The sequence below is a fragment of the Nanorana parkeri genome, unplaced genomic scaffold (assembly GCF_000935625.1).
Source record: "Nanorana parkeri isolate BGI_ZX_2015 unplaced genomic scaffold, ASM93562v1 scaffold1139, whole genome shotgun sequence".
Classification (NCBI taxonomy): Eukaryota; Metazoa; Chordata; class Amphibia; order Anura; family Dicroglossidae; genus Nanorana; species Nanorana parkeri.
The window spans coordinates 154,254-176,575 of record NW_017307407.1 but is presented as its reverse complement, the minus strand read 5'-3'; the positions used below and the strand labels follow the sequence as shown (position 1 = coordinate 176,575).

General features: G+C 40.2%; 1 protein-coding gene across 1 annotated transcript in view; it reads right to left on the bottom strand.

The window, feature by feature from the left end:
* The window catches only part of LOC108796615 (copine-4), a 200,173-nt gene that overhangs the window by 62,413 nt on the left and 115,438 nt on the right, over nt 1-22,322 (bottom strand). The gene's annotated exons all lie outside the window — the stretch shown is intronic.

The following is a 22,322-nucleotide window of genomic DNA, read 5'->3' as shown; positions in this document are numbered from 1 at the left end:
CTGCTGGAGACTTGTGATCATGTACTGAACAGAAAGTTTAGGGAAGCCGAGCTGAGAAAGTAGGAGCCACCTGTTCTGAAACATGATGACCGCATGTGCTTGGCAAAAATGTAAAGAAATATTTTGCTGGGTAATGTTTATTTTTTTGATCTGGATTCATTATTAAAAAAGTTTAAGAGTTTACTACTACCTTAAAAACAATAAAGCAGATTGGGCTGCAATATTTACGTCTCTCTGGTGCTTTCCACCATAGTAACTGCTTTCCTCAGAACGTACAGTAAATTCCTTCCGGGATAACTGACAGCCAGCATCAGAAAATCTGGAAAACTAAGGACATCCTGTAAGTGCAGGGCACCATTAGGAGAAGGTGATCACAGTGCCCTTCACTCATATACATGAATGCAGAAAGTAGTGCAGATGTGATCACATCAGCACCACTTTCTGCTACATTGAGGACCACCCGAAGAAGATCTGAAGAAGACCCTGCACCTTTGTTAACCATTCTGAAGACATTTGGAAAACATAACCATCTACCAAATGCATAACGGAACAGGGCCACAATCACCAATGTTGTTTCAATTAATACATTGTTAAGAAAATTGAAAAGTCTTCATTTAAGGTATTAGATTGGGTACTTATAAAACAAAGTTTTCAAAATGTGATTTATGGTGTCATTTCCAGCCTCAAAATAGCAATTCCCAATTATAGTACATATGAGAGACATTTTCTAGAAAGAAACTTTGGTTGCACTTTTAATTATGATAAACTGTTAGGAATATTCTGCTAGATTTATAATGGTTGAAGGGACAACTTTACTTTCAAGTGGAAAGAGAATTTATTACACAGCTTGGCATATCCTTTCCAGACAGACCAAACAAGATTCATAAACTTATCGTGACCCCATTGATCCGCCAATTATTCCACATGTTTCTGAATGATATTAACAAATTCAAATGAAAACCTTGTCTTAATCTCTGTATCCTTTCAGATACTACTCATTCTTTTGAAAAAAATGACCCAACAGATAGAATTATTGGGATGGCTTAACTGATTAAACCATAGAACCTATAACCTGTTACACTGAAAATTGCACAGAGCAAGTTTTACATTTGCAAATATTGAAACTAAAGCAATGTTTTCATGCTCTCTGATCCACAAAAAAAAGAGAAGGTTGCAAAAAAAATATCAAATTTCTACACAAAGCCTATAGAGCTTAAAATTGTTTAAGAGAAATGTTTGCCTGGCGAATTGGTAAATGTATCTGTGTGGTTAGGATCTTCTGCTTCTGCCTAAGTTCTGGGAGATGTGTTCCATGTAGTGGACTCAGGCATAATGTGTTCCCCTGCCTTTCGGGCTGGCCCCATGCACCAAGCATGAAATTTATGAGGTTTCATGCCAGTTTATTTGTATGGCCACACTTGGGGGATACTCAGAGATCACAGCACATACCTGTTCTCCTTAAGCAGCTGCCTGTGACTGTTGAAAACGATCAAGCTATATCAAGCTTCTTTGCCCACCTTCATCAGACAGCTAAGTATTGCATGGACTTTATCTTTGATCTTCTTGCCATACATGATAGCTGTTGGATTATATTTTTTTAACTGTCTAAATGGAATTTGTTTGCTGCTTAAACTTCATACAGCTGAGCCCAGTATCTGTCTACAACACTGAGATGGACTACAGTTTGTATCCTTATACACATTCTGGAGGATTGGTGACTTCAAGGTCAATAATGTATATCCTGAGCTTATTAATTGGTGAATAGTATTGGCACCAATTGTGGGTATCTATAGGGGAGACTAAGCAGGCTGTCTTGGACAACATTCAATATCTATTATTCCTCTGCTATTGGATATACAAGGAACTGGTCTTTGTCTGAGTATGACTGATGTCTGTTTAACAGCACCGGGGTGTTTTTTTCCACAAGTGTGCCTAATTTTATAACAATGTGATGGGATACTGGTCTTCAAGACACATGAGACTGTTATATCTTCTGGAATACGGTAGATATATTTCTACATATGTTTGGAGCTCATCCAATAAACCATGCTTCTACCTTCTAGGGAATAGGTAATGTATGTTGTATTCTTTAAATACAATAAATAAAGGGATTATTGCTGCTGGATCTTAAAATATATGCCAATCAGCTGTGATCTCATTTTGTGATTCGTAGATTGGACCTACAGTTTGAAGTCAATACAATAGTGAATAAGGAAATTATATACTGGAACTTGTACACATATGGATACTCCTTTTGGATAAGTGAAAGTTCAAACTTAATGGAGAACCCCCTTTTTGATATATAACACATCCACTTGGAGCAATATCTGAATAGCTTTTATTCAATATTTGATGCTAAGCTGCCCATATGAGAGATGGCAAGTGTAAAAATGTGGACTGATGTTCACCTTCTAATTTTGGTTATTATGTTGTAGATGTGGTATATTGCTTTTTTATATTTATTTTAAGTTCTTTTAATTTTTGTGTAGAAATAAAATGTGATTTTTATAGTGTAGGTTTCAACTTTCTCTGGCAATTGTTTTGTATTATAAATATATAGTACATTGATAGCCTGTGATATTAAGAATATATAATTCTCAAACATCTGTGATAGACACAAAATAAGGTTGTCAATTTTGCATTTTGTTTGAACTGTATGTTTGCCCTGTGACTCCAGATGATGATTTGGTAGTGTTGAACTGCATTTATTCTTATTTTTCCTACTTCTCATACGTTTAGGTACTCCAACTATGCAATCTCCTGCTATAAATTCATGTTCACCTGGGAGGTTTGGGTGTCCCGACCATCTCTGCAAGTTTCAGCAACTGCTGTTTCATTCCTCATAGTGTAAAAATAAATAAACCATTTATTAGGGAAGGTGGGAACTCCTCACAATGGCCACAGCAGGTTTGCAGATTTTGAAACTAAAACAGTCCCAACCCACATATATAATCCAACCCAATAATATAATAAAATATTGGTTTAGGGCGGACTAACCCTTTAAAAATCTGTATTTCTAGATTACAGAAGCAATACATTAATTGATTAGGGTAGCCTACACTAAGTTGTTCTTACATAACTGATTTGATAAAAAACAAGATAATATATGCACTTCATTCTTATTTTTAGTTGTGCAGAAGTCAAGCCTTTTTAGCTCCATTTTTGAGCCCCAGGCAAAAATCCTTCTAAAAGTATTGCAACTGGCTAAACCTACAGTTCAATGTAAGAGAGACTCCATTGGCCCTGCAAAATGGCCAAATAAATGTCTTAACTGTTTTAAAATACACTCTTGTAATAAATTTAAAATTGACAAATGCTACTATACATTAGTAACCAGATCATGTTTATCAAAATGTTTCCTAAAGCATACAATATTGCACAGACAATGAAAAATGTCAACCTACTTATAATTTTCCCGTGCAAAATGTCAGCATGTAGAAACCAATATCCTTTACTGTCAGTAAACATAATCTAGAATTAACTCATTAGGGAGAAAAGTTCATAAACCTGTAGGTTTTAACTTTTACATTTCATTCAGGGTGTGCAGAAAATGTTCTTATATCTGTCTTGAAAGGCAAATGTGTTTTCAGTGGGCAACAATAACTAGAAACATTTTCTTTTGCTGGTGAAATTAAATGATATCGAAATGCAAGACATTTAATATATTGCAGCTTACCAGACTCCAGATGTGGTGGCAGCATTCGGGATTTTTTGAAATAACATTTTCAGCAAGTACAGAAAAGACCTGTTGATCTTGCCAGAAATGTAGTGTTCTTGTCAATTGCTGTAAGATGAACTGAAAGCACAAACAATTTTATCTTTCTTCAGTAAAGTACTACTCTGGCCACCCCTAAATACACCCCTTTGCCACCCCTTTGAGACAAAGAAGACATGTTTGATATCCAGCCTGGGTGATCCTGGATTCCACCATAGATACAGAGCAGAAGTGAGCACACCCACCCAGGAACAGAAAGTGTGTTATTTTTAGGTTTCCAGGTTGAAATAAAGGGAAAACGCAAAAAAAAAGAAAACTAACACAGCCAACTCATGTAACTACTGGTAAACGGCAATAGATTACATTTTGGGTTTGGGATGTAAGGAGGCTTTAGGCAGTTCCTTGTAGTTTATCTTTTATATATAGAAAAGGTTCACTTTCTGCTTTCCATGGATGGGCTTGAATATTGAATAAATAAACAAATACAGACCAAAATGGATTTTGAGGCACATTGAAAATCTGTTAATACATGTTTTTAATGTATGTAAGCATGTTATTTTTGTTTTAACCGTATATCATGGTTTTCTTTAAAAACCCTTCATTATAACAAATACTACCATGAAAACAACAAATCAACCTGCAAACCTGTAAACCTGAGCACCGGCCCTGATATCTTGTTTTAGGGTGGCTCCTTTTCCTTACAGGGACTTATGGAACAACCCCAGGGTGAGCTAGTAAATGGATTGGGTCTCCACAACCAGACAGGCACAGTACGGCAAGCCAATTCCCTCCTCCTTGCTCCCCAATCCTCCTTCATCCATCCTCCATAATCCAGGCTGGTAGATGAACAGCTGCTAGACTGTGCTGTCCCTTTTACTCTTATACTAGACAGGAAATTCAGGGAAGCAGAGCTGAGCAGCCAGTTCTTCAGAAACAATTTGACTATAAGTGCTTGTGCAACATTTAAAGAAATAGTTTGCTGGGCAATGTATTGTTTCATCTGGATTATGTTCTTATACCCTATATGCCTTGCATTTTGTAAATTGCTAGTACATTTTGCTCAAAGGTATGCCATGTTCATAATGATAAAAAAAGAAATCATTATTTACACATTCCTATTGCTAGGAATAAAGGAAATTAAAGTTCTTGATCCAGCTCTGACAAAGCAATCACATGGATCTTTTGATTAGATAAAATAGCCTAAAGACTAGCTTTATGGTTTTCGTTAGGGTTGGCTTTGACACAATGATCACATGGCTATTTTAGAAAGCAGCCCATTTAAGCAGTCTGCTTGTCAAAATTGGAGGCTAATATCGATGACAATTTCAAGTCAAAATCAATCATTTTGGTGCAAAATCACCACTCATCTCTATCTATAGGTAGGTAGACACAGTATATGCACCTACTGCATGTTTTAGAACATGTGCATCTGGCCAGTGCAACTTCCCTTGACCAAATAAACAGATGGGTTTATTATTTACCCAAATAAACTTAAAGCAAACATGTCCTGAAAAAATATGAAGGCTGCACTTTTCATTTTGAAAATGCTAGTTGCCCGGCCTTCATGTTGACCCAATGACTTTAAGGTGCTTTGGGTTACTAACCCATGAACAAGTATGCAGATCAGGAGTTCCAACTTCATTTTGACTTTGTCAAGTCATTGATGTGGAATGTATTGAAGCCAGAGACAGCCTTACAACTAGAATTTATGAAAATGTCAATAATAGCAGCCCCTAAATTTCTCTTTTTAAAGGTTTCCTGCAAACTGTCGCTCCTTATAGTGTACCAGCTGTGCAAATGAACCCATAGTAAGGAGCACACTAGGATCCTCTTATATCTCAGGATTGTATGTTTGAGGAAGAGGAAGAAAGTGTAATGAGGTCTTTAAACACTAACTCAGTCTACACTACACTGCATTCCTGAATTAGATTAATTACTCTGACCTCAGACAGCATGCCATATTTAATCTAATTAAAAAGTGGTAGCAAGAAAATTGCTTGGTCTGCTACACAGTGCTAAGCAAAAATCAAGTCTGCTTCTTGGATAAATTATTACTACTTACAGAACTGGAGAAAAATGAATCAAGACAGCTGCTGTAGTGTTCAGAAAATAGTTCAGAAGTTTGTTGAAAAGACAAATTATTTTCTTTCTGTTTCATCGCAGTTTGGGTGTTATGTTAAATTAATCTAACAAGTTTTCTTTGTACAACATCACACTTAAAATGATCAATTATACAATATTTGATTTTAGCATAACACCATTTAGTATGTATCTTAGTTTGTTTAGGTATATTAAATATGAGGATATTTTAAAAACAAATTTCAGAATGTGGGCCAACGGGCCTTGGTTACAGCTGTTATGCCCAAATAAGGCCAATGCCTCAGTCAATATGCCAACTTCAGTATGACTACATGTTAAAGTAGTACTTTAGCATGTGTGCAATAGGACTGACAAAAAAATATAGTCAACATGCTTCATCCATGCCAGAATCTTAAAGATGAACTCTGGGCACACGTATTCTCAACCCCTGCAGTGTGGCTAACCCTGCACTGCAAGAGTTAAGTGCTTGTTTTTATCCAGGGATGAAAATAACAAAGTTATACTCACCCAAACCTCACAAAGCTGTCTGTTAGACCCTGTTCACACCAGGGCGGTTGGGGATCAGCTCGGTTTCCAAGCGTATTTTGAAAGGGCGGTATTGGGTGTTTTTAATTGCATTTCAGCGCTAAAACGCAATTAAAGGATCCAAATCCTCGCTAAACAGCGCGCTTCCATTGAAATCTGTATGAAAAGCGCACTGATCAGCGCAGCAAAAAAGGGTCAGGTAGCAATTCGCACAGGGGCGGTTCGGATCACGCAGAGTAGCGCGGCCGCATGAACGGTCCCCATAGCATTGTATGGGATTGTTCATGTCGGCGGATCCTCGTGGCCAAATCCGTGCAGCCGAACCGTCCTGGTATGAACAGGGCCTTATACCTTCAGCCTCTCTCCTCCTCCGCTAAACTAAATTTTAGTTCAAAAGTTATTTAAGCTATTTCAGATGCTGATGAAATCACTTACAACGGATGCTGCTCCTTGATGTTTAAACATTTTAGCCTCCTGCAGAATCAGCTAGTCCCCATAGCACTGGTCCTGTTTTAGGCTATTATCTCCTGCAGGATCCTATGGAGCCACCATTGTGTGTGCTAGTAAGCTGTGTGTGCCTCCACAAGCACATCAAGGCAAGAATCCCCCATGCTCCCTGCTTCCCGATCCTCCTTCCTCCATCCTCCCTTCTATGAGCTAGTAGGTTGACAGATGCTGGAGACAGTGCTAGCTCTGGTTATTTCGTACTGGGTAGAAGGTTCAGGAACTGAGAGAGCTGGAGCCAGCTGTTCAGTAACATGATGACTGTAAGTACTTGGGTGAAAATAAAAAGAAATAAGTTGCTGGGCAATGTATTTTTAAAAAAAAATCTGCATTCATTATTGAAAACAGGTTGAGGGTTTAATACTATGGGTTTAATGCTACAAAACCTAACCCTAACATTTAAAGGTCAACTCCAATCACGTATGTATTTAAAAAAAAAAATCAAAATTAGAAAGAGGTGGGTTTTATTTATGTCTATGTCAATGAAATCTTGCTTACATTCTCTCAATTCCTGTATGGTCACAGAGATAGGAACATCAATAAAAACGCTGACAGAGATTGTAACTTAAGGTTAGGCAACCAAATGTGTGTAAAAAATGTTTGTAAGAAATTCAGAGCACTAGATATATAAATCAAAACACACTCTCCATCAGAAAAAGGAATTGTAAATTGTGGGGCTATATACTAAAAGAACAGTAATAAATTAACAAGGTTTGAAGTATAGTCAGCATTTTGCAAAGCTCAGCGTTTTATGTGGTAAAGTAAATTATAGTGTACTCTTCTACACAATTATGATTGCTGTGATGGAAGTACTGGTGAGGATCCAGTTAATATGGTAGCCGAGGACATCTTCTAAATTTAAAGGTGACAATAAAGTGTGAGGTGTTAGCTGTTGTCCTGATTAAGTTCAAACCTTGCCTTTGAAGCTCCTAGATGAGAAGTTCAATGCCAGAAATATATTATGTCACTTTCAGTTGTACACAAGTTGGTCAAGGTCTGAGATCAACAAGTGCATATAGGGGTTAAGTATTCCTTCTATGTAAGAATATTTGCTCACAAATATAGGTAGATCCAAATGTAGTCACAAAGTCAAGGCAAACTTTAACACGTAGTGCAGTCCAGCACTGAAGAATAGCTGATCTACAATCATGACAGTGTCCTTCACATGTTTTATGCAGTTCTGTACATTGAGTTGTCCACATTGTAGGGGATTTGAATTCAATGTGTTGCATTTCAAAATTGGTAACAGTGAGCCACTCAAGAATGGATAAGTCCAATTGCTTGCTATTAAAGCGAACCTTTGCCCATATCTTTAAAATAACAAACACACCTTTAGAAATGTTTAGTAATGACAATCTACAAACACAAACTTCTAGATAATTCCTGGTTTTGGATTCTTTGCATACCTTATTTCTCTTTTCTTCCCCACAGTGGCCACGTTTACTAAGAGCAGATTATTAGCTCTCCTTTTGCTACCTGGATTTCTGGCACATGTGACTAGATGTGTGACTAGGACATGTCACCATGCACATCATCTCAGGGGAAGAAAATGCCTTTCCCTGAGATCTCCTGAGATTAGAGATGAGATTTCCCAGCAATGCTTTGCTGATGATAAGGCAAATCCAGTGTGCATTGAGTTGGCAAACTGAAGTAATTTGCACTTTCAAAGCAGGAAGTAAATGCTCTGCAAGTGTAAGTATTTAAAAAAACTTCCACTTGGAACATGCACCTGACATGTTTATGTTATTATTAATCCTCATTTTTGAGTGTAAAGGTCCGCTTTAAGCTATCATAAAGACCTGAGAAGGAGAACATGGGTCCATGCATTTCAAAATCCTTAAATTGCATATCAAATTCTTCCCTGTACTCTTCCATGTACTCCTTCAGTTCAGTCACGTAGACAGGTCTACAATCTGACATCTTTGTAAGGGGAGGAAAGAAGCAATACATTTCTTTTGGAATATCATGTGAAAACGGTTTCAGCTTACAAGTTAACACCTTTCAACATTCATAGAAATCCAGAACGGTCTATCCTTCTCCGTGGAGTCAAACATTTATTAAAGTGTGGTGTTATGTCTGTTAAGAACATCAGCTTATAAAGCCAATCATTGACTGTCAACTCTGTGTACTGTTGTTTTTGTTCATGGAGAAATCTTTTGATCTCATCTAAGCAAGCTACAAAAGTACTCAAAACTTTGTCCCTGTCAAGCCAAACACTGCAGTGAAAATAGATGTCTTCATGAAAACTTTAAATGTCTTCTATAGGAGTCTTGAATTGCCTGTGTATAAACGATGACCAAGAAAGTATGACATTGATGATATTTACATCAGTTTTCATTACTGTCAAGAGCTGCTTTGGAAATGTTTGCACATAAACATTCTTGATGTATAATGCAATTAAACTTCTGTACTGAATGTCCAATATGGTCTTCTAGGAGCTTGATAGGTCCCTTGTGTTTTCCTGTCAATGAAACTGCACCAACAGTTGTTCAACAAATATTTTTTCATGTCATATCCTTCTGTTTGAAAAAAATGAATAAAGACAGCTGCAATATCCTCTCCTTTTGTAGTTCCTGGCATTGATTTATGACAGCACAGCTCTTTATAAATGTGGTCATTATCAAAGTATCTTGCAACAGCAAGATGAGCCATGTTATTTATGTCAAAACTTTCATCAAGTGCACCACTAAACACCGAAGCTTCCTTCAAAACAGCAGCTTGCTTCTTGCCATATCAGTCACACATCTCTCAATTGTTGTTGCAAATGACAGAATGCCCTCTATTCTTGTTAATACAGTGTCATTAGGAAAGTTTATTTTAACCCTTGCTGCCGGCTCCAGTCAGCCCTTTAAGGGGTTCTGAAAGCCGGGAGTCCTAAGCGGACTTTCCAATCATGTGATCACTGTTATTGGCTGTCGCAGTGACATCAAGATTGGGAGCCTGTTTCACAGTGACCGAGAGCTGTTGGCGACAGCTAGGTCACTGTGCTGGGAGTGCAGAGTGAGTGCACTCTCAGCACAGAACAGCGTGGTCGGCTGGAAACATATATGCAAAACCTCAATGTAAAACCCTACACATTGTGCTGCCACATATATACGTTACGCCAATGGGAAGGTGGCAAGTAATGTCTTTTTTTTCCGGGAGGAATCATCTGCAATGACTGTTGGAATGCATGAATGTCCCCTTTTTGCTTTTTACGATACATTTTTGTGTGCAGGAATTTTCTGTGCACCCTATTGTGCTGTAAACATCTGTGAAGAAATAGGAATGGAATTTACCACAAATTACAGTGCTGCTTCGAAGCACTGCTCTATGCAGAGAGAGGAGAGGTAATCATTGATTTATTTATTTTTTTAGCTTATGGCTCTGCTCTCACCAATCACAGTGCAGATTACTTGTCCTGCTGTGACCGGTGAGTAGTATGCACTGACACCAATCCCCGCTCAGTGTTAGCGGTGAAAAAATGTGTATGCAACCCGCACTGTGGCTTCTTAGTTGCACTGCCCTCACCTATCCCAGCAAATAAAGATGGTAATGTTCAGCTGCTTCTGCAAAATAGAGCCAGGGAGATTAAAATCTTCATTGGCTGCTTTAATGTATAAACTATATCTCCTACTGCTGGAAAGGCAGGATTCCAACAGGTCCAGCAAGCCATTTCAGAGCAGTACATGTGCCAGCTTTGGCATGAGGTTGCCAACCAAAACCTAAGGTTGCCTAAGGTTATTCTAACCTTATTCTAACTCATGTTAAGCCTTATGAAAAGAACCCTGCGTGAAACTTTGAAATGTTGCATTTTTGTGTGACAATATGCATGAATAAAAGACGCTTTATATTGGACATCATCCATTGGTGTGCTGGTGACATTTTTGATGTACACTGTGGTGCGCAGCGCCACCTGCAGTTGCTTCAGCACCTACCTTTTAGCACAAGGGGCATTTGGTAAGGAGTGCGGCAGTTATCCAGGATTATGCCTTATTCTAACCCTTCACCACCCTGTCCAAAACTAAAAAGAGTTTTGGCAGTAACTGGACCTAATTCTAAGCTTTAAACTGCCTGACTACTTGTGGGTTGAATGATACCCAAAGCCATTCAACCACTTCCTCTGAGCTCAGGCTGTCATGGAAAAAAACCCCTAGAGGGTGTCATCATGCAGCCTGGGCTCACAATTCAAGAGAACTGACTTGGAAGCAGCATCTACCCAACACACCTATGATGTTAGATGTTTGAGAACTTGTCTGCAGACTTTCTCTCCTGCTTGGTAAAAAATTAAAGAGGTAGGTCTATGGTGATCAGGCTTCTGTATTTAGTGTTTGTAAAACTTTTACTCTCAGCTGAGCTTGTCTTGACTTACTCTTTTAACCTGGGCTGTCATACCCAAGTAGAAAAATATACCAAGATGTGCACTGCATTTGAGAGCTAAAGACTTACAACCATCACATAACAGGACGTATGGAAGGCTCTTGCATGGTTCGTGGGGTGAAATTCATTCAGATTAGCCAGCAGGCACTCTTCAAGTGATATTAAAAGGAGTTTTGAAGGCAGGTCAGTATAACTGAGTGATTTGGCAAAACCAGACAGTATGAAATAAAATCTAAAAACTGTCCAGCATACAAAACAGATTTACTTCTGAAAGATATGGTTGGATTTAATAAGAGGCATTAACTTCTCTGCACTCCTGCTGGGTGACAGAAAACATGTTAACGCTTCACGTAAAGGACATCTGACTAGAACTTTGGTTGAAACCACTGCTATTTTTTGGAGGGTTTCCTGGCCTGCAAGAGGTACATGCATGTGAACTGCCCCAACACCTGATATGCATGTGCTTGTAGGATAGAAGCATAGGGATGACAGCCCAGGAGCTTCCACTTTTAAAACAAGTGTTCAATGGTAGCTCCCATATTATATTGACAGGTTCCTGTTGAGCATAATTAAATTGACCTATCAGTTAATAACACACACAATAGGGTATCCCCAAAAGAGTAAAAGTCTGCACAACTAAGATATTTGAGAAAAATGCTAATTATATGAAAAAACACCACAAAAAAAATAAAAAAGGTCCCTATGACCAGGTATCAGCTGTAATGGAACTCACAATGAGCCCAAATGAAGCTGCTTGGACAAGGGCACATATACAGTAGCACCTTTGGTTACCAGTCCTCATGATATCTTTTACCATTCTGCACTGACCCAGGATGCACCACCTCCTATGTACTTACAGGTTTAGTGCACATATATTTTCTCACTTTTACTTTCTCTATATCATCATTTTTTCCCTCTTGTTTTTGGTTTGATTGTTTGAAATACTAATATTATCTGTTTGTATCTCTATTCACATACATTTCTCATAATTTTTGTTATACTGGGCATTGTGTCTTAGATTTATTATAGTGTGTTATATTATATTATTTTAATAGTGCATATAATAGTGCATATTATAATGTTTTTGTTTCCACCTGGGTCCATATAATACAGAGCTTAATGCAAATATCCTTGCAGTTGATTCATTTTTTGAGGTTTGTGGGTTCTTTTGTTATTTTTTGGTATAATTTTATTAATGTTGTGTGCTTATTCATGTAAAAGATTTATATATTTTTAATACATCTTAGTGATGTAAAAGATTGCTCTTTTTTAGGGACACCCATTGTGTGTCTTGCAACTTATTAACAGACAGAGAAATACATTATTAGTAGGATTTGGATACAGAGTTATTGTACAATGAAGTATGTGAATAGTGAATATGCAAAAAAATAAACAGCAGTATTTTTGCTTGCACATAATTGTGTGATGGAAGTCAGGAAAGCTTTATGTCATTCACTAAGCTAAGATAAAATACCTTGGCGAAGTGAACAACCTATTTACCTTTAGTAAATCAACCTCATAACTTCCTGCATGCAGAGGGATTTTGGTTTGCATATATTAATTTCTATGCTCATTTCCGAATTAATATTTTCTTTTAATAACTGTTTGAAGGTTTTCTAACACATACATCGCTGTATAGTTTACAGTCAAATGTAATTCATCTTCTCTGTCATATTTAAACTGATGTGGGTCATCATTACTCATAGGAATTTACATAGCATACTTTAAAATATACATTTGTGTTTGTAAGAACACGAAATACAACTAATGTTACTATTATCTTGATCATTTTATTCTATGTATGTACTCCCCAACAATTAACTTGTTTTCTCCTTTTGGTTTGGTAAAAATACAATTGAAAGCATTTTGTTATACAGTATTTGCCTGTTAAGTGCAAAGATAAACCTGTTGATCTTGTCAGAAGCTCAGAGCTGTCCTGTGTCATCTGTACATTTCCTGTGTTATCTCAAAAGTAGGGATGCACCGATACCAATACTAGTATTGGTATAATTTCTCCGATACTTACCCCCGATACTGGAACTTCCGGTAGGAGGGAGATTTTCTCTGACAGGCAGTGCCGCGAGGGAACACGCAGCTGCCTTCCCAGCCAATCAGGAAGCCAGGCGTCGGGTAAAGACTCGCTGCCCGTCTTCCTGATTTGCCAGGAAGCCGGTTCCATGCTGTTTGGCCGGCTCAATGCTGATTGGCTGGGAACCAGCTTCCCAGCCAATCAACATCGAGCCGGCCGAACAGTATGGAGCCAGCTTCCCGGCCAATCAGGAAGCTGGGCAGCGGTTAATGACCCTCCTCTCAGCTTCCTAATTGGCTGGGAAGCAGGCCTGATGCTGATTGGCTGAGAAGCTGGCTTCCTGGCCCAGTGGCGGACCTACTGGGGGGCCCAAGACTGGGCTCGGGGGCAGGGTCTCTCGGATGCCGGCGCTGCGGTGGCATACGGCAGACCGGCCAGCTCACAGGCTCCAGGGGTGTCAGTCTGCTCGTGTTCTCCCACTTCCAGTGGCATAGCGTAGGGGGGAGCTGCGGGGGCCCATATACCGCCTGCAATGTATATGCCTTGAATACAATGCAGGTGGTATATAGGACACACCGCCGGTGTTCTGTCGAGGACGCCGGCCACTTCTCTCCAGATGTGGGCACTGTGTGTCACATGCTCCGCCCCTTCAGACAGTGTGGCTGGAATGGTGTCGGGCTCTGTCAACATGACAGTGTTTACAGTGAGTCCGTGAGGGGGGGAGGGAGGTGTGATACCCATAAATTGCACACAGTGTGCTCTAATTTAATTTCATTAGAGAAATGGATTATAATAGGAAGCATTACATTTTCCCTCCTATAATCTATTTCTCTATCCCAGTGTTGGATGAAATATTGCAGTCCAGAGTCCAGTGCGTTAATAAGTCTAGAGTGAAATGCATTACTAAGCCCTGAGTCCAGTGCGTTACTAAGTCTTGAGTCCAGTGCATTACTAAGTCCATTGTATTACTAAGTCCTGAGTCCAGTGTGGTACTAAGTCCTGAGTCCATTGCGTTACTAAGTCCTGAGTTCAATGCATTACTAAGTCCTGAGCCCAGTGCATTCCTAAGTCCTGAGGCCAATTCATATACTGTTCTGCATTGCTGTATAATGTATTGCTGGGATTTATAGTCCCTCTACAGCTAGTGCCATTTTGTGTAAGCTCCCCTGTACAGAGGCTGATGTGACTGGCTCAGTCTTCTCTGTACAGCACTGTGGTATATGTCAGAGCTATATACACAATATTGCCAAAAGTATTGGGACACCCCTCCAAATCATTGGATCAAGCTGTTCCATGAAATTTAATTGCTACTAAATATTCCACTGTCAACTGTTAGTGGTATTATAACAAAGTGGAAGCAACTGGGAACAACAGCAACTCAGCCACAAAGTGGTAGGCCAAGTAAAATGACGGGGTCAGCGTATGCTGAAGCGCACAGTGCACATAAGTCGCCAACTGTCTGCAGAGTCAATAGCTACAGACCTCCAAACTTTGTGTGGCCTTCAGCTTGGCACAACAGTGCGTAGAGAGCTTCATTGAATGGGTTTCCATGGCCGAGCGCACTGAATCCAAGCCTTACTTCACCAAGTGCAATGCAAAGTGTCGGATGCAGTGGTGTAAAGCATGCCGCCTCTGGACTCTAGAGAAGTGGAGACGTGTTCACTGGAGTGACGAATCACGCTTCTCTGTCTGACAATCCGATGGACGTGTCTGGGTTTGGCGGTTGCCAGGAGAACAGTACTTGCCTGACTGCATAGTGCCACGTGTAAAGTTTGGTGGAGGGGGGATTATGGTGTGGGGTTGTTTTTCAGGGGTTGGGCTTGGCCCCTTAGTTTCATTGAAGGGAACTCTTAAGGCATCAGCTTACCAAGACATTTTGGACAATTTCATGCTCCCAACTTTGTGGGAACAGTTTGGGGATGGCCCCTTCCTGTTCCAACATGACTGCACATCAGTGCACAAAGCAAGGTCCATAAAGACATGGATGAGTGAGTTTGGGGTGAAGGAACTTGACTGGCCTGCACAGAGTCCTGACCGCAACCCTATAGAACACCTTTGGGATGAATTAGAGCAGAGACTGTGAGCCAGGCCTTCTCGTCCAACATCAGTACCTGACCTCACAAATGCGCTTCTGGAAGAATGGTCAAACATTCCCATAGACACACTCCTAAACCTTGTGGACACCTTCCCAGAAGGGTTGAAGCTGTTATAGCTGCAAAGGGTGGGCCAACTCAATATTCAACCCTATGGACTAAGACTGGGATGCCATTAAAGTTCATGTGCGTGTAAAGGCAGGTGTCCCAATACTTTTGGCAATATAGTGTATATGTATAATAATAATATTCTGTGACTATGGGGGGACATTACAGTGTAAGCTTCTCTGTACGGAGACTGTGACTGGCTCAATGTTTTCTATACAGCACTGTGGTATATGTCAGAGCTATATACATGTATAATAATAATAATAATAATAATAATAATAATAATAATAATAGTGTGTGACTATGGGGGGACAGTAGAGTGTAAGCTACTATGGTGAAGAGACCTCTGGAGGGGTTGGGGGGCCAGTGAGATCCGCTTTCGCCCCCCTCGGGGAGCAGAAAGGGGGACCCGGTCCCGAAAAAAAACCTTGCACCGGTGCCCTTTGTTCCTTAGGTCCACCACTGTCCTGGCCAATCAGTATCAGGCCTGCTTCCCGGCCAATCAGGAAGCCAGGAGGAAGGTCATTACCCGCTGCTCAGCTTCCTGATTTGCCAGGAAGCCGTCACCATGCTGTTTGGCTGGCTCAATGCTGATTGGCCGGGAACCGGCTTCCCAGCCAATCAGCATTGAGCTGGCCGAACAGTATGGAGCCGGCTTACCGGCCAATCAGGAAGCGGGGCTGATTGGCCAGGAAGCAGGCCTGATGCTGATTGGCTGGGAAGCTGGCTTCCTGGCCAATGAGCATAGAGCCGGCCAAACAACAGGGAGCTGGTTTCCCAGCCAAATAGCCAAACAGCCAGCTCAATGCTGATTGGCTGGGAAGCCAGCTTTCCAGCCAATCAGCATCAAACCCATGTTCTATCACTTCAGAACACCATCCAAACAGCATTGAGCTGACTTTCCGGGCAATCAAGAAGCTGGGCGGTGGGTAATGACACGCTGCCCAACTTCCTGATTGTCCGGGAAGCCGGCTCCATCCTAGCGGAAGTGCCGGTATTGGTATTACTTGGTATTGGCGAATACCGAAAGAGAAATATTGGTACTCGTACTTGATACCGGAAAACCAGTATCTGTACATCCCTACTCTTATTTTGGACTACAGAATGATTACCCTTTATGTTGTAAAGATCTGAGAGTTCTTTACAACTAAACAAAAGAATATAGGAGTTAAGCACCTTTCTGGTAGGTTAAGGTATTTTTCATCTAGAGTCCTTTAAGGGATAAAAACACAGCAAAATGTATATGTATTGCAGAGATGTATTGCATACACATTTTTTTATTTGGCCTTGACATAAGCTTTAACAGCCATTAAACATTTCAGATTACACTAAACTCGGTAACTTTATTTAAGGGAATGCATTTGTGAATGTCAATCATTATTTTCTATAAACTGACGCATAATTTAGGTTGATAAGTCCTTTTATTCTCAATATAGAGAAAGTGCCAGTTTAGTAGATATTCGCACAAATTAAAAATACTATCAAGACAACTTCTTGTAACGGATAAGTGTTTTAATGATATTATAATTAATGCACAAGGCTGCATCCTTCTTCATTTGCCTTTCTGAAAGTAATGGAAGTAGGAACATTTCCAGATGTTGTTTAGAACCTTCATTCAGCTAATTAAACAGTCTTCTTTCTAGCGGCACTAGAATATGAAATGATGTATTGTCAAACAGTGAAAGGTAAATGACGAGAATGGATAATTATGGACTTGCTACAAAATTATCTACACACGCAGGCATTTCACAGCATTCATCCAGGAAAAGCATTTCAGAAATTTCAGCATTATTTCAAATCAGTTCATGTGTTCATATTAGAAGTTATTATTGCTATTTAGTACTTGAATAGGAGTCATCCATCAGTACTTTCTGACTTTTCTGTTCAAAAGAATTTAGGCCCAACTTCTGCCAAATATTTTTGTTTGGCTTTTGATATAGTGAGGAAAGGTTAGAACCTCTGTGAGAGTTGTATTGCTTTACTGAAAGGTGGAAGTGTAAAGCAGAGGATCTATTGGTTCAGGTGTCAATCCCAATTGGGCATTTGTCTGGGGTGACGTTCTTGCATAGGTGGCTCTTGAAAAAACAACAAAGGACATGAGTAGGATTGAGCCCAGATTCAGACCAAACCCAGTCCGAACCTGAGCCAAGAGGCCACCAGCCAAATCAGCTGTGGGCTGGGGCATTCCCTACCCAGCAGCTGCACATATACATGGCCACATGTCAAAAATGATTTCAATGTCGTTGACCAAATATAGCCATGTGACCATATAGGGTTATTGATGTGACAGCAAGTTTGGTCCAAACCTGGCTCATCCCTAGCCCTGAGTATGGGTATGGTCTTAAAGAGATACAAGTTAACAGGAGGCAAGTGGAATCATGTTTGTTTGTGTCTAGTGGTAGTTCATTATTAATTCTTACATTCCCCAAAGAGTGAACATTTTTTCTGTTGGCTCTTTATTGGTGGCTTTGCAATATAGTAAGATTAACTAACATCCCATCAAGCACACGGGGAAAAAGGAGAAATCCTTCATAAAGGGACATAACATTTTGAATAAGGTACTGGGCAGAATTATGAACAATCAGATAATGAGAACTGGCTTGTTTAAATAGTGTTCTTGCTGCATGTCAGATTTTCTATGGTAGGAATACAAAATGCCCACATGTTGGTTTGGTGAACACCTTGGCACATTTTTTCACCATAACAAAATAAAAACATTTTTTTAAGAACATTAAAAGAAGATGGAGATAGAGAAGAGAAGACAGGAATGAGATGGAGAGTGGTAAAAAGGAGTGCTATCTGTCCAGTTCTCACTGATCTTTACCATGTCACTCTTGTAACTCGGAAACCTTTCAATAAAACATGCACATTAAATACAAATGATGGTTGTCAATGTTTAAAGGATGGATCAACAAGTCATAGTTAGGATAAGTAGAGCGATCTTGCAGCGGTTTTTTGGGGTCCCCTAGTCAGTGTGTGTTATGTCTACTGCTGTGTATAACATAGGGAATACTCTGGCACGGGGCTGGAGGTGCAGTTTATACTGTATATCTGCCATACTGGAGTAGCAGCACTGCTAGAGGAGGGTGCTGAGGCTGTCTCTTGGAGAGATACTACTGAGACAGTAGGTGAATGTGCTGTGACCGAGCTGCTTGAAACGTATGCCTCAGTTGCTGACCATTACTCTCACTTTAATTGTGTTCTGCTAGAGATGAAGCTTTGTCAATAATTATATTAGTAAGAAACTGCAGACGTTGCAACAGTTGTACAATGTTTGTAAAGCCATCCTTAGATGTGTTTCTCCCCTAGGCAATAATCAGACTGTATGTAGAACATGTATTATTTTAGAAAGCATGCGTCTAGTGGCATCTAAATATTACCTTACCCATCTGTATAATTTCTTCCAGGGAAGAGAGAGTACTTGAGATAATTATTGTTTCCAGGTGACACAGATAATTGCACAAAGAGTAGGTCATGCATGGCCATGAAATCAATGAATTCAATATTTGCAGAAAATTACAAAGCTGTTTGAACTGTAGGCGAAAGATATTTACATACCACAATGACAACTCATAAAATGAACAGCATATTATGCAGAGCAGAATTTACTTTTATGAATGGTAATAATGATTTTTTGATTAGTGGAAAGGACTGAGGATAGGAAACGTGTCAGGATATGAAAGACTTTAGAAGCTGCAACAGCAAACTTGCTTTTAAAGGAGCAAGCTCAGAGGCTGTTAGGCTCCATTCACACATGAGCGGTTTTCTGTGCGTATTCACCCGTACAATTACATGCGGAACCATGCTAACATACAAAACAATGCATTGCAATGTGCATTGTTCAGACTATTGCAGCATCTGCAAAATAGTCCAAGTACAATTTTATGAGTGGATTCCGCATGTTCTGGCTATAGTAATAGCTGCTAACGCGCAGAATCCATGTTAACGTTTGCACAGTTTTGTTCTGCACTGTTTTCCGCATGAAAAACCACACAAAAAAACGCTACCGCTATGTGTGAATGGAGCCTTATCTTGATCTCTTCTTTACTATATCATGAGTCGCTGACCAAGCAAGTAGCCAGTGAACTCTGGACTTGCGTAGTGGATCTATGTCAGTGACTCACTAAGTAGTGAAATGAGGGTGAAAATTACAGTTACATTCTATTCTTCCAGCAAGTGCATCTGCATAGGTGGTAAAGCCAGGGCTGGATTTTTAAATAGTCAACATAGGCCATAGTCTAGGAAGGCAGGGATACCAGGGAATGGCACACAGTTACCCACAAATCATTTTGCTGACAAGAAAACACGCTTATGTATAATAAGAGATTCTAAACAGAAGCCCTGCCTGCCAGTGGAAATGGCTGGTTCCTTTTCAATGCTTTCCCAGTACAATAGAATAGTGTCTTGTGTACTTAGAGCCTATTTACTCTGGGTACTTACACCTAGAACTAAACTGCTAGCAGATTAGGGTGACAGTTTTCCCACTGCTCCAAAGGTTGGCTCTAGGTGTACTTACACAGAACGGGCAGCCTGTCTCTGATGTTAGTAGTGTAATACTAAGACTAGCCAGTGCAATAGAAGGGGGTAACACAATCCAGTTGGGGGAGGGGAGTATTAATCCAGCCTTTCGGTTGCAGTGGGACACAAATGATGTTATGGACTCGATGGGGCCGTCCCAGATTATCACAATATCATCAATGTAGCGTCCATAGAAGATGAGGCGCGAAAGGGTTGTTAGCCCATATGGAGTGGTCTTCCCAAAAGCCCATAGTGAGATTCGCATAGCTGGTGGCATAATTGGCCCCCATCGCTGTGCCTTTGATCATTTGTGTCCCACTGCAACCGAAATACACTAGGTCTCACCTTCACACACGTGTGCAATCCAGATAAGTTAGTATTCTTAGATTTGGAATTATCCTCAGACGGTAACACCATTATCACCTGCAATCACATAAAACCCACCAGCGGCAACTCGTATGTACATTTTAACAGTTGCCACCATCCCAGATGGCTCCAAAACATCCCCAAGAGCCAATTCTGCAGGTTAAAGCGGAACTGTTCCAAATTAACAGATTTACCGCACAAAGCAAACTACTCGCCAATAAATTCAAGGACAAAGCTTACCCAGACACACTCATCCACAACACATACTCTACGTATCTACAACCACCTAGGCTAGAAACAGACATTCGCCCGGAGCCCGCGCTAGAAACCCGATTCATCACTACATTCAAACAATAATCATAACAAAATACAAAGTAAAATTCGAAAAAATTGGCACATCTTAAAACAAGACCCCAAATTAGGCCCGTTCATTTCCACCAAACCCGCAGTCACTTTTAGAAAGGCCGGCAACCTTAAGAATAAATTAGCAACAAGTAGGATACCAACTGGGGTCACCAGAGACTCACCACACCAGAAATTTGATAATAGAGTGGGAATATATCAATGCAAAAAATCCCGTTGCCTGACTTGGCAGTTCATTACTCACCGATCACTTAGACAACAGATATCACATAAAACAGTTTATTACATGCTCACATGACCATGTAGTATATGGCCTAAAATGCCCATGTAATCTATTATACATTGGTCGCACCATCCGTCCGCTGAGAAAGAGGATAGGAGACCATAGACGCTTCATCGCTGACGGCAACTGTGATCACAGCGTCCCTAGACATTTCGCCGCAAAACACGGCAAACGCATCCAGGATCTATGTGTTTTCGCCATAGAACAAATTCCCGACCATTTCTCCCCAGCCGAACGTTTCCAAAAGCTATGCAGACAAGAAACATTCTGGATATACAAAATGAATACCCTTGCTCCAACAGGACTAAATGAAGAACTAGAAATTTTGACCATTTTGTAAATGATGCTCACCCATGGCTCTGAAGATTTAGACTAATCGGTCTCCCACACACCCTATGTTCCCCTCCACAAACACAGGTCACAAACAAAGCTGGATATCAGCCTTAGTTTTAAAAAGTGTTACGCCATTACAAATATCAGAAGACCCACGCGTTCTCGTGATAGCCTTTTAATCATCCTTTTGATCATTCGTTTTAATCATTCGTTTTAAGTATTAATTTTATTACATATGTAAAATATTTTTTCTATTTTTATACTCCTAATTTTATTCATCTCTTATGGTCCATTCTTTATGTCCCATTTTTATTCCCATTGTTATCCTCCCTAAATCTCACTTTTAACCATTTCCTTGCGTCATTAAAAACAATAAATGGTGTATTGTTCCCCGAGGCGGAAAACTCGCATCAAATGCTCTTGTCCACCAGCCCCGTCTCAAATTTGTAATAGAATTACCATGCATAATCAGAGATCTAACTTAATACACACACACCATAAATCGCCCCCTCTTCTAATATTATGTATAACTAGACAACCAACCTCAGATTGTCCTTTAAGACATTTCTAATGCCTTCCCCTGGGGGTGACCTACCATCCATGTCTTCTATGCCCATGGCACGCTCCCCTACTGACAGAACATGTGCTTTACATCCCCCAAACTTCACCTCCAAGTTGCCCTAAACTGTCCAACCTGGCAAGTGTATTTCAAGCATATACCGAACGTTATTTACATATGCCGAGGCTCCACAGCTTCTAGCGTGCGGCTTCTCCGCCCACTGTCACTAAGCTCCACCCAGCTGTCACATTTAAATCGGCGGTTTCCCGCCGCCGCGATATGTTCCTTTTTGAGCTTGAGAAAGAGGTATCATTCCTCGAAACGCGTTGCTCACTGCCCTTCCATCCAGTTACAACCCTTATCCCATCACAGACCCGACTGACAGCCGACATTTTTCAGTCAACGGCTCCCGTACACTGCCCCAGTCTGCGCTGACAGTGACCGAGCATCATGATCCACAGCCGCGG